The sequence below is a fragment of the Schistocerca piceifrons genome, chromosome 11 (genome assembly GCF_021461385.2).
Source record: "Schistocerca piceifrons isolate TAMUIC-IGC-003096 chromosome 11, iqSchPice1.1, whole genome shotgun sequence".
NCBI classification, from domain to species: Eukaryota; Metazoa; Arthropoda; class Insecta; order Orthoptera; family Acrididae; genus Schistocerca; species Schistocerca piceifrons.
This window is the reverse complement of record NC_060148.1, coordinates 80,214,420-80,227,963: the sequence shown is the minus strand read 5'-3', so window position 1 is coordinate 80,227,963 and position 13,544 is coordinate 80,214,420. Positions and strand designations below refer to the sequence as shown.

Genomic DNA, 13,544 nt, shown 5'->3' with positions numbered 1-13,544 from the left:
TAAATAGAAATATTAATTTAAAGTATATTACAATTGCATTATTACAAATGTCTTGCTTGTACGATTTTTGGCTAATCGGACTTCCTCTCTTACATTTCAATTATAGATGCAGGCAGCAGACTTGGACAACAGTGCGTGACAAAAATAAAAAAATCCTCCATACGTGGCTCCACTTCACTTCAATAACGATTGCTTAATACTGATATCAAATCTCTTATTTCGCAACATACATGAAACAAAACACTCGTAGCCCGTCATAGTCTGAGCCGCACTTCTTAGTTTTTTTTCATTTGTCCGCGCATTCATACATAATTAACGCCTTTGCCATCGCTTATTGTCGATCGCTGTTTCATTTTTTTTGTTTTTTTAATAAATTTTAACTTTACGATATCCTAGCGGTCTTTCACGATTTACCTACACAAGATACGTGACCGCGGAAAGCGTTTGCCGTTGCTAGGAAGTGGCCTTAATACATACGTCACTAGTCTGTTATCTTTATCTGGCGAACAAATTGTAAACCCTAATTCACACATTCAATTCGCTCTTTCTTCTATACTAGCATCAAAAACTGCAGGGAGAACGAACCAATACCACAGGAATTGCAAGAGCGGCTACTGCGCTGCCATCTGTTGGTGACGCCAGGCGACAGACAGCCATGCCCCCCCCCTTCCTTGGTGATAGCGGCCTAACGTGAAAGTCGTGTTTATTTCCGCAGTTCGAAGATTCGTGAACGGGTCGTTTAAGAAAAGCTCATCCTATTGAAAACATATTTTTGATGATGATGATGTGAGTGAGGATGAGATTGAATGATTTATGACGAGAATTTCATACTCGTTGTCAAGATTTTGCAGTAAATGCTATAAATGTAGAACTGCATTGTAGCGTTGAATTCTCCTTACTTGGTTTCACTTTGATTAATTTTTGTATGGCTCAGATAGCGTTTAAGCGATCTGAGTCCGTTAGTTTTATGAAAAGCACGGCGTGTAGTGTTGGGTTAAACACCAATTTTCTGTTATTCTAAAGTGCCAGCTAACTTGCTAAGCATGAAGCGTGAGGGCCGTATTATATGTAAAAGATGTCTGTCAACGATTTCTTTGACCAAACAATGGTAAAATTTTTCGTGGCAGTTGTTCGGGAGCAGCTAATGTTGAACAAGACTTCAGCTACAGCGAAATACGCAATGTGACGAAGTTCACAGAAGTTACCACATCCAAATCCAATTGAAGGCGAGAGTATTACCTTCTGAGACGAAATTTTTGGAAGGCAGAAGGATCTGTGTTTGTTATTGTTTTCGTTTGCTGCATTGAACTGTTGTAGTGACTCAGCAATAAACTTTGTGCTATTTTGAGTTTTAAGAGACGAAAAGCAAGATGCAAAATAGTTGGAGAGAAAACAGGAGACGTAATATACATTAACATTCTTTGAGGCAAATAAGTTGATCGGTTAAAATGATTGTGGTTAGAATATCATATTTTTCTGTAGAATATAAAGTATGCGATTTATTTAAGTAAGTGTTGTACTGATAAACGTTATAAACTGCAGATTTAGTTTCGTAGGTGTGTGCATATGAAAGGGTACACAGCTGTGTTGTATGCAACTCAATACTGTTGTAATGTTTCTTGAAAGTTAACTCCCCTTTAAACAAGTTGAGTTGTTAGGTGATGCAGTTGTTGAACTTTATTTTTAGTCACTAAAGTAAATAACGACAAAAGTCGCGAAAAACAGGAAGAGACATGCAGCAAAACTGAAGATACTGTGGGAAATTTGCATTTGCAAAACAAGATACGGAAATAGCAGGTAAGGATTTATATGAATGTCTCGGCTGACATTCAGGAAATTCGTAAATCAAATCAGTGTCTAGTAAATTTACTCTTTATTATTAATCATAAGTACCATTATGGAGTAAATGTTTTAGGGTGTGGGATTGGAATTTCAGTGTTAGAATGGATCATTTTTAGTTTTTTACCTGTGCTGCTTAAAAAGAAAATGCTGTAGGACAGATTGACTAAAAGTGTGCTGTCAGTACTGTTTGTAGGCCAGTACAGTGAGAAAGATTTCTAAGTGCAAAATAGGCTGTACTGACCTTTTTAGTTAGTACCAAAAAGATGTACACTCTGAACAAATGTTACAACATTAATTAAGCTTCATTCTACATAATTTAGTGCTGTTTTCTTGCCATTTGGCAGTCATTGTCTCATCACTATTTACCACCTGAGGCCAACATGAGGTTATTTGCACAAGGTCAGGTGCTGATGCGACACCTATCTGCTTTGACCTGTGATGTAACTTTGATGCAGTATGTGATGTCTTTTTTTGAGACTTTGTGTTGTATTTGGTGGCGCTCTCTTGTGCTGGATGTTTGTTAGTGTGTTGTTTGACGTCAATTGAATGTTTCATGTTGCTACTGGAATAATTTGTGCTGGCTTTCTGGTGAGTTATTTTAATGTGCATATTGTAGCTGATGGATTCATTTTTATGTTAGGAAATATTAGTGCTGTGTGTTTCTTGTTGTCAGAGATTTAATCTTATTTTTCTTTTTTCTTCAGTTGTGAAGAACATACAGATATTTGAGTGTTTCATTGCTTGTTGCAATGGGTGACGTTGTATATTGAAATTGGTGATGAATTTGGGTCAACAGAAGCGTCCGATCCCACGCGTCGGCTTTGACCCGTGACGTAAGGGTGTTGTCGTGTGTGACGTCATGACGGCGCGGCGTTTGGTTTGAGTGTGGCTGTCTCTAGTTCTGTTTTATCTTATTTTATTTACTTTTCTGATCTGTTCGTTCTATCTCGTGAGATTTTTTTTAAAAAAAGACAAAAAACACTAATCAGCTACTGAAGCATCTTTATCTTCTATGGGTTGCAGGGGTTACGACCCCTGGGGAGGTGGGTGGGTATTCATGCATGGCTGTCTTCACTTACACGTTGTAGCTACGCAAGGCGTCTAAATTTGTTTATATTTAATTTGCCCCCCACCCAAAACACCCCATTTCCCGCGCTTGTCCCGTTAGTGTCATTAGGCTTCTTGTGGAAAGTGTGTGGGTTTGTTTTTGTTTCCGCCATATTTGTGACGTCATGGGTTAAAGCAGACGGGTGGGATCGGACGCTTCCGTATTTCCATAATTTGTGCTGGCTTTCTGGTGAGTTATTTTAATGTGCATATTGTAGCTGATGGATTCATATTTATGTTAGGAAATATTAGTGCTGTGTGTTTCTTGTGGTCAGAGATTTAATCTTATTTTTCTTTTTTCTTCAGTTGTGAAGAACATACAGATATTTGAGTAGTTCATTGCTTGTTGCAATGGGTGATGATGTATATTGAAATTGGTGATGAATTTTTGGGATTTCCATGTTAGTGTTTGGTAACTGTGTTGTATTCTTATTGGTAGCTATCATGGGGATTGATGTACCATGGTTAGAATACATTTCTGATATTAGTCATGTGAGCATGGTTTGATTTGTTGTACTGTGGACTTTGCTTTAGGTAGAGTAAGTGAAAGTGTAGTATCTAGAGCTTTGCTTGAGCTATTTGGGTTAAGTGAAATTTGCAGCACCATGTTTTAGAGTTGTATGTCGGTTTGTGGTATCGAGGGCTTTGTTGGACCTGTGTAGGCCAAGTGAAAATTATGGAGTTTCTGAGTTGTGTATGGGTTACTGGTATTAAGATATATAGGTCACTTGAAATTTGTGACACAAATAGTTTCAGTTTCAGCAATTTCTTGTGTTAAATTTTGAGGATTTCATGTGCTTGATTTTTGGGTGAATATTTGTTTTGCAGTGATGTCAGTATTCTTACTGTCATTTATTTAGTTTGCTCTCTTCATTATCTTGTTTGTCCTCTTAATTTCATTCTGTTGCTGGAGTTAAAAAAACTTCACATGTTATTTATGTTTGTTTGCAGGTATAATGAGTGATGTCATGGTCACCATATTGTATATCCTTGAAATAGTGTACACCACGTTGATGGCATTACTGGTCAAAACAGGTGGGTGGAGTCATAATTTCATGCCAATCCACCTTCTGTAATAGAGCAATAAATCACTTCATATAGACTGATTTTGTTCTTTGGATATAGTTTGTGTGTGTTTTGATTTAACAAAATAGTGTAGATTTAACATTGGTTTTACACTCTGTGCCTTTTTTGTGTGTATGGCTACATACTGGCTATTTACAGATTGCCAGCTAGCTCATTGGTTGGAAAGTAATAATAATGAACATATTGGTTTGTCACTGCTCATGTTATTGTTATGAAATGTTTGTCTACTACTAAATAGCACAAGCAATCATTGTAGTCTTTTACGTCACAAGGTTTTTGTTAAATATCCATCTTCCGAGCAAAAGTTGCCAGAACAATCAATTTCAATTCAGATTAAAATTTTTGTAAAGGTTTGCAGCTGCCAGCTGCCTTTGGTTTTATTCTTCAGTTTCTATTTACCATGACTGGTTTTCAATTGACAAACAATTTATCATCAGATGGTACATATTTATTGCATATTTGCAGTATTGTAGTGACTTGTGTAGCTGTACCAAGAGGACGAAACATGTACACATTGAATGTGGTGATAAGTATGTAGAGTTCACTGCTGCACAACTCCAACAATCCTGCAAACATGCAATAAATATGTACCATGTGATGATAGTGATTCAAAACTGGTCGTGGTAAATAAAGATTAAAAAAAAAATACAAAATGTAGCTGATAGCAGTAATTTCTGGAAACCTTTATTCATCAGTCACAGTGTCCCACGTATATAATGGATAGATATTAAAGTTTTAAAATATTTTGGCACCTGTCATATTACATTAGTGGCTGCTGTTGAATGCTTTTGTGAGCCTTTGGCAGATTTAGTGATTATTATGTTTGCTTCTCAATTTTGATTAAAATTAATGTGTGTCAAGAAAGAACTGCAGTTGGCTCACTGCTAGCCACTGCCACAATCACAGAGTTACTTTAGTCAAGGTGTAGTGTGGTTGTGAAAAATCAGTTGAAGCTGAACTGTGATCTGCACTATCGATACAAGACAGAAATATAACTTTTGTGTGAACTTGAAATCCTTACATAAGATTTAACAAAGTTATGCACACTGGTGTGAAGACATTTGAGAAGCTCCCATCTAACATACAGCAAGTAGTTAGTTATCTAAGCAAATTCAAAAGAGAATTTAAAACAAACATCATCAGTGACTCCTTGCACTGATTATCTTAGTGCAAGGATTTGATTCCTTGTTTAGATGGATAGCAAGTAGTGTGTTCTAAATTTTTCCTGTGTAATTACATATTTAGGTTACTATTTTCTTTGAAAAATAGTTAATTAAGGAAGCAAATATTAAGTTTCTGATAAGACAGCCTTCAGCTACCTAATATAAATGAAGTAGCAGCAGCTTTCTTGCTAATTCACTAGAACATATTTCGTCATCATCATCATCATCATCATCATTTCCTTCCAGTGAGCCAGGTAGGAACTTGGTGACTGATATGCCTCCATTGGTTTCTGTCCTGGTATAACTTTGCCCTCTCCACTACGTCCCATATTTGTCTTTTCCTCTTGAGATTTTCCTTAACCTGCTCTGTCCATCTCTTTCCAGGCCGTCCAATTGGTCTTCTTCCTGGTACCTACATCTCCAAATTCAGGCGTGGATTTAGTCGGGGGGTGAATTCGCTTCACAAGACAGAATCACCTGCAGGTCTCTCCCTACATAATAATACCTGACACTCTTTCTCCTAGTTTTTCGTAGAGCTGGCCTAAGGAACTTCATTTCACATGCTTGTCTTCGACTCTTTTTCTCTCTTATTTATGACATAGGCCTCTAGACTATACATCATGATTGGCAGTAGATACGTTTCATGCATGGTCTGTTTGGCTCTCAGAGGGACTTCCGTATCCCAGATTAGATTTTATACTTGGCGGAAAAAAATCTAGATCCTTTTGTGATTCTGTTTAAGACTTCTAGTTTGGAACTTCCATTGCGTGATATGATGTTACCCAGATAATTGAAGATTTTCGCACATTCAACCTTCTCCCCCTCCAGTACGATGTTGCAAGGTGTGGGTGTCCTGCTCATCTTCATTGCTGCTGGCTTGTTCCTACTCAAAGTTAATTTGAATTTTGTAAATTTTGTGTTCAGTAATTTAGTCTCCTCTGAACCTTCATTTTCATCTCACCCCAAACGGTGATATCATCAGCAAAAACAAAAGCATTGAGATCTTCATTTTCTTCTTCCTTGATTTCTTTCATGATTGTGTTCGTAAGTGTAATGAAGAGAAAAGGGGAGAGCGAACTGCCTTGCTGAACATCTCTCTTTGTCTTTAACCATTTTGAGATCTTCCTCCTCCTACTTGTACACTGCTGTCACAACCATAACACAGTATCTGGACTTTTTTAAATTAATGAATCAGGAACATTGTTTTGTCATGCATTCCCATATTTTATCCCTTGGTACCCTGTCATGTGCTTTTTCCAAATCCATGAATACTACTGTCGAGTGCGTTTCTTTTTCCCAGTGTTCTCCAATAACTGATGGAGGGAGGAGATGAGACCTATTGTTTCCCAATTACTTCTCAACTTGTGTTGTTGTGGTATTCTAGAATTTTCCTCAATCTTTTTTCTATGACCTTTTCCATTATCTTAAGGCAGTGTGATTCCTCGGTAGTTGTTGCTTTTCTTTCTACTACCTTTCTTGAACAATGGCATTATAATTCCTCTTTTCCACTCATCTGGCACTTTGTTTTCCTTCCATATCACCCCTAGCACCTAGTGTAACCATTGTATTCCATGGATTCCTGGTGCTTTAATCATATCCACTGTCAGCTCATCTACTCCAGCCTCCTTCTCACTTTTCATCTGTTACAGGGAATTCTCAGTTTCTAACCAAGAGATTGGATCCTGCTTATCCTCTAATTCAATGACTTTGGTGTCACTTTCTTCTGCACCTTCCCCATTCAGTAAACTTTCAAAATAATTCTTCATCCCTTCTCTGATATCTTCCATGTCCCTCATAATATCCCCATCCCCTGTTTGTCACTTTTATGTCTTCTCTGTAAGATCTTTCACTTTTCAAGAACCCATATAGCAGTTTTTACTTCCCTTTGCTGTCCTGCTCTAGTGTCTGTATGAATGGTTCCCAACTCTTCTCCATTTCTTCTTTCACAATTTTCATTGTTTGGAGTTCCTTTTTTCAGTATTCCTTTTCCAGTGTTGTCACTTTGTGTTCATCTTTTGGCAACAGCCCCTGGTTCTGATTTCTTTTTTCAAATCAGTTCTTCTTTGACATATTACCTTTTTTTGTTGTGTCTTTTACTCTATTGTTCCAGCTACTGGTTTCTTTGTCGGGTTCACTTTATCTTTTTTTTTGTGCATATCTACACAGCACTGTTAACTATTGATGTTTTAAACAGGTTCCACTCTTCTTCTACACAACCCCTTTCAGGTTTGGCAATTTTTATGCTACTAGATTTTGGAAAATTTTCTTCTTTCAGTTTCCACTCCTTAATTTTTGGCATTCTTTGTACAGCATTCAAACTTTTCACCTTATAATTTATATAAACTGCGGTAACCTGTGGTCACTATCCAAGTGCTCCCTTGATGTGACTTTAGTGTCCCTTACTTTTCCTCCAATTAATTTGTCTGTTAATATATAGTCTATAACTGTCTTAGATTTGCCATCCCAGCCATATCTAGTAATCTTATAACTATCTCGTTTCTCGAAGAACATATTCTTCCTTAAAAGATGATTCCTTAAGCACAGGTTTAGAATTTATTCACCCTCAACAATTCATCTTCCATATCCAAAAGGGCCCATCACCTCCTCATATCCATTTCTATCTGTGCCTATGTGAGCATTCAGATCCCCAATTATCGTAATGTTATCTCCTGTTACTTGGTCTTCCAGTTCTTCAAAGAATTTCGTTTTTTCTTCCTCATTGCACCCATGTTGAGGTGTGTACACTTGGAGTGTAGTAAAACTATTCTTTCCAAAATTCACTCTTCCTCTAATTATCCTTTCACTTACAAAGCTCACATCTGTAACTGGGTCAGTTTCTGCTGCTTTATTGTGAACCTGCCATTGTAATTTATACCCACCTCTCAGCAGTTTAGAGTTTTTTCCCTTCCACTTGGTCTCGCTCAATCCAAGGATATGAGTCTTTCTCCTCTCCATCATATCTACAATCTCTTCAGTCTTTCCTGTCAAGGTTATTACATTTAATGTTCCCATTCTCAACTTATTTTTTGTTGGGTTTTAGTTTCTAATTCTTGTATAGTGTATCTTCTTGCATTCCTTGGTTTTTCTTCAGGTTGTGAAGCTCTACCATTTGTTCCAGGGGTACAAGAAGTGCTGTGTACATTAGGTACTGTTAATCCGAGGTTCATTCCTTTATTTGAAAACAACAACAACTTTTTCGTATCTGCTGCCCTGCTAAGCAGGTATGAGCGGTGGCAAATTGAAATTAGCAGAGATTGAGGCCTGGCGGATAACGAGAAGAGAGGATATACTGAAGGGCAAGTCCCCATCTCCGGAGTTCTGACAGGTTGGTGTTAGTGGGAAGTATCCAGATAACTCGGACAGTGTAACACTGTGCCAAGATGTGCTGGCCGTGCACCGAGGCGTGTTTAGCCACAGGGTGATCCTCATTACCAACAAACACTGTCTGCCTGTGTCCATTCATGTGAATGGACAGTTTGTTGCTGGTCATTCCTACATAGAAAGCTTCACAGTGTAGGCAGGTCAGTTGGTAAATCACGTGGTTGCTTTCACACGTGGCTCTGCCTTTGATCGTGTATACCTTCTGGGTTACAGGACTGGAGTAGGTGGTGGTGGGAGGGTGCACGGGACAGGTTTTACACTGGGGGCGGTTACAGGGGTAGGAGCCAGAGGGTAGGGAAGGTGGTTTGGGGTTTTCATGGGGATGAACTAAGAGGTTACGAAGGTTAGGTGGACGGCGGAAAGACACTCTTGGTGGAGTGGGGAGGATTTAATGAAGGATGGATCTCATTTCAGGGCAGGATTTGAGGAAGTCGTATCCCTGCTGGAGAGCCACATTCAGAGTCTGATCCAGTCCCGGAAAGTATCCTGTCACAAGTGGGGCACTTTTGGGGTTCTTCTGTGGGAGGTTCTGGGTTTGAGGAGGTGAGGAAATGGCTCTGGTTATTTGCTTCTGTAACAGGTCGGGAGGGTAGTTGCAGGATGCGAAAGCTGTTTTCAAGTTGTTGGTGTAATGGTTCAGGGATTCCGGACTGGAGCAGATTCGTTTGCCACGAAGACCTAGGCTGTAGGGAAGGGACCGCTTGATGTGGAATGGGTGGCAGCTGTCATAATGGAGGTACTGTTGCTTGTTGGTGGGTCTGATGTGGACGGACGTGTGAAGCTGGCCATTGGACAGGTGGAGGTCAACATCAAGGAAAGTGGCATGGGATTTGGAGTAGGACCAGGTGAATCTGATGGAACCAAAGGAGTTGAGGTTGGAGAGGAAATTCTGGAGTTCTTCTTCACTGTGAGTCCAGATCATGAAGATGTCATCAATAAATCTGTACCAAACTTTGGGTTGGCAGGCCTGGGTAACCAAGAAGGCTTCCTCTAAGTCACCCATGAATAGGTTGGCATACGAGGAGGCCATCCTGGTATCCATGGCTGTTCCTTTTAATTGTTGGTATGTCTGGCCTTCGAAAGTGAAGAAGTTGTGGGTCAGGATGAAGCTGGCTAGTGTAATGAGGAAAGAGGCTTAAGGTAGGGTGGCAGGTCATCGGTGTGAAAGGAAGTGCTCCATCGCAGCGAGGCCCTGGACGTGCAGAATATTTGTGTATAAGGAAGTGGCATCAATGGTTACAAGGATGGTGTCTGGGGGTAACAGACTGGGTAAGGATTACAGGCATTCGAGAAAGTGGTTGGTGTCTTTGATGAAGGATGGGAGACTGCATGTAATGGGTTGAAGGTGTTGGTCTACATAGGCAGATACGTTCTGTGGGGGATTGGTAACCAGCTACAATGGCACGGCCGGGGTGATTGGGTTTGTGAATTTTAGGAAGAAGGTAGAAGGGAGGGGTGTGGGGTGTTGGTGGGGTAAGGAGGTTGATGGAGTCAGGTGAAAGGTTTTGTAGGGGGCCTAAGGTTCTGAGGATTCCTTAAAGCTCCGCCTGGACATCAGGAATGGGATTACCTTGGCAAACTTTGTATGTAGTGTTGTCTGAAAGCTGACGCAGTCCCTCGGCCACATACTCCCGACGATCAAGTACCACGGTCGTGGAACCCTTGTCTGCCGGAAGAATGATGATGGATCGGTCAGCCTTCAGATCACGGATAGCCTGGGCTTCAGCAGTGGTGATGTTGGGTGTAGGATTAAGGTTTTTTAAGAAGGATTGAGATGCAAGGCTGGAAGTCGGATATTCCTGGAAGGTTTGGAGAGGGTGATTTTGAGGAAGAGGAGGTGTGTCCCGCTGTGACGGAGGACGGAACTGTTCCAGGCAGGATTCAATTTGGTTAGTGTCTTGGGGAGTTGGATCATTAGGAGGAGGATTAGGGTCATTTTTCTTCGTGGCAAAGTGATATTTCCAGCAGAGAGTATGAGTGTAGGACAGTAAATCTTTGACAAGGGCTGTTTGGTTGAGTCTGGGAGTGGGGCTGAAGGTGAGGCCTTTTGGATAGGACAGGGGTTTCGGATTGGGAGAGAGGTTTGGAGGAAAGGTTAACTACTGAATTAGGCTGTTGTGGTTCCAGATTGTGTTGATTGGAATTTTAAGATTTTGGGGGAAGTGGAGCTGGAAGTGGGAGACTGAGTAGATGGGAGAGACTGGGTCTGTGTGCAATGAGATGAGGTTTGCTGGAAAGGTTGTGAAGGGTGAGTGAGTTGCCTTTCCGGAGGTGGGAAACCAGGAGATTGGATAGTTTTGTGAGGTGGAGGGTGGCATGCTGTTCTAATTTGCGGTTGGTCTGTAGGAGGATGCTCTGAATAGCCGGTGTGGATGTGGGAGAGGAAAGATTGAGGCCTTTTATTTAGGATAGGGGTTGACGGGTGTGTTCATTGGCTGAGTTAATGTGTAGGTGAAGGATTAGGTGGGTGAGGGCAATGGATTGTTCAGTTTGGAACTGGTATAGGGACTGATGGAAAGAAGGGTTTCAGCCAGAGATGGGAACTTTAAGTGTGAGGCCTTTGGGGGTAATGCCAAATGTCAGACAAGCCTGAGAAAATAAAATATGGGAGTGTAATGTGGCTAGGGCGAAGGCATGTTTGTGGAGGGAATGTAAATAAAACTTAATGGGGTCGTTGTGGGGATGTTGTGAGGGTGACATGGTATTAGAAGCTGGAAAGTGTAACATGAGGCTGAAATGAAAATGAAAATAAAAATATATGGGGAGAGATAAAGGTGAACTAGAAAGCAACTGGAGATCTGGTGTGAAAAAAGGCGAAAAAGTGTTGGTTATAGCTGGGCTATGTTGATCCTGTGGTGAAGTTGGGTTGGTAGACAACGATGTGTATAAAGGTTAGGTGGTTGTGTTGCCGCCAAAACACGTTAAAAGGTGGAGCAATTCGGGAAAATTTCGAAAAAACTGCGTGTAAATGTATTAAAAGGAGTGGTTTTGTGGTGGCAGATTGTGAAAATGAGGCTAACAATTGTCTGACGAAGAAATAATGACGTTAAAACCTGTGGGAAGCGGCTAAAAAAGATCAGTGATGTGGGAAAAACGGAAAGGGAAAAAAAAGCGAAAGTTATCAGAACTAGCCGAATGGCTGTTTAATAGCTGAAAGGAACTGTTTGTGAACTGGAAATGGTGGATTTTAGAGGATACTTTCCGGGACTGGATTGGACTCTGAAAGTGGCTCTCCAGCAGGGATACGACTTCCTCAAATCCTGCCCTGAAATGAGATCCATCCTTCATGAAATCCTCCCCACTCCACCAAGAGTGTCTTTCCGCCATCCACCTAACCTTCGTAACCTCTTAGTTCATCACCATGAAATCCCCAAACCACCTTCCCTACCCTCTGGCTCCTCCATGTGATTTACCAACTGACCTGCCTACACTGTGAAGCTTTCTATGTGGGAATGACCAGCAACAAACTGTCCATTCGCATGAATGGACACAGGCAGACAGTGTTTGTTGGTAATGAGGATCACCCTGTGGCTAAACATGCCTTGGTGCACGGCCAGCACATCTTGGCACAGTGTTACACCATCCGGGTTATCTGGATACTTCCCACTAACACCAACCTGTCAGATCTCTGGAGATGGGAACTTGCCCTTCAGTATATCCTCTCTTCTCGTTATCCGCCAGGCCTCAATCTCCGCTAATTTCAATTTTCCGCCGCTCATATCTCACCTGTCTTCCAACAACATCTTTGTACTTCCGCCTCGACTGACATCTCTGCCCAAACTCTTTGCCTTTACAAATGTCTGCTTGTGTCTGTGTATGTGCTGATGGATATGTGTGTGTGTGTGTGTGTGTGTGTGTGTGTGTGTGCGCGAGTGTATACCTGTCCTTTTTCCCTTTCCGCTCCCGGGATTGGAATGACTCCTTACCCTCTCCCTTAAAACCCACATCCTTTCGTCTTTCCCTCTCCTTCCCTCTTTCCTGATGAAGCAACCGTTTGTTGTGAAAGCTTGAATTTTGTGTGTATGTTTGTGTTTGTTTGTGTGTGTACCGACCTGCCAGCACTTTCGTTTGGTAAATCACGTCATCTTTGTTTTTAGATATATTTTTCCCACGTGGAATGTTTCCCTCTATTATATTGATATTCAATAATTCATTCAATATACCTCTGATTTATTTTCAGAACAACATCGCAAATCCAGTACCACACAAGAACAGCTACAGGATTGCACAACCAAATGTTCTCTGCCATCTCCCTATGTTTTCTGGGATGGTTACTAGGGATAGGCCATGGCCAGTACCCAAGATTATTACTTTTATTTTACCATCTGTGCCAAATTAATGTGTTTGGTAATATATTAATGTAATGGGACTGTCAATAGTAGTATCATAGATAAAATTTAAGAAAATGAAATGGCTTACATTCCACAGTGAAATCCACTGTCATAAAATGTTTATTGAAGTGGATGACACTTGTATCTCATGTGTTGGAGTTAGTGTTGAAATGAATGTGATTTTTTAGTGTGTCATGTTAAAACAAGTGTAGTAAAATAAATATGCTTACTGCAGAAGGAGTTGTGTGTCTTACACATGTTATATTGTCCCATTTTATATGTGTATTGTTCACAGTCCCTGCTCTCATCCCCACCCAGAGACAGTAATTACAGAATCATTGCATAATGTTGTGTTGTGTGTGTGTCTGGAAGGAGGAGGTGGGGTTGCATGCACTTTTGAGAAGAGTTTATTGGTCCAACCACTAATGATCATACATCCAAGTATAATATTGTTTGACTGGGTTGCTTACATTTCTTCAAAAGTGAAGCTGTGAAAAGTATGAAATTAAAATATTTCATGATTGGCTCTGCATGGAATGCTGAATGTTTTGTTATAATATATTCAATTATTCAAAGTTTATTTGCTTGCTCCGAACTGTTAGCCATCAGCTGTATTACGTATAGGTGTAATATC

The 13,544-nt window shown here is 40.5% G+C and overlaps 1 long non-coding RNA gene across 2 annotated transcripts; it reads left to right on the top strand.

Moving 5' to 3' along the window:
* The first annotated feature begins 724 nt into the window (after positions 1 to 724).
* LOC124720382 lies at positions 725 to 13,075 on the top strand. 2 transcript variants are annotated; one of them, XR_007006144.1, is made up of 4 exons: positions 725 to 1,401; positions 1,688 to 1,797; positions 3,901 to 3,984; positions 12,760 to 13,075. It is a non-coding gene; the product is annotated as an uncharacterized LOC124720382 (long non-coding RNA). The 2 variants fall into 2 exon arrangements; XR_007006143.1 differs by having other exon boundaries at positions 725 to 1,797.
* Positions 13,076 to 13,544: the final 469 nt, after the last annotated feature.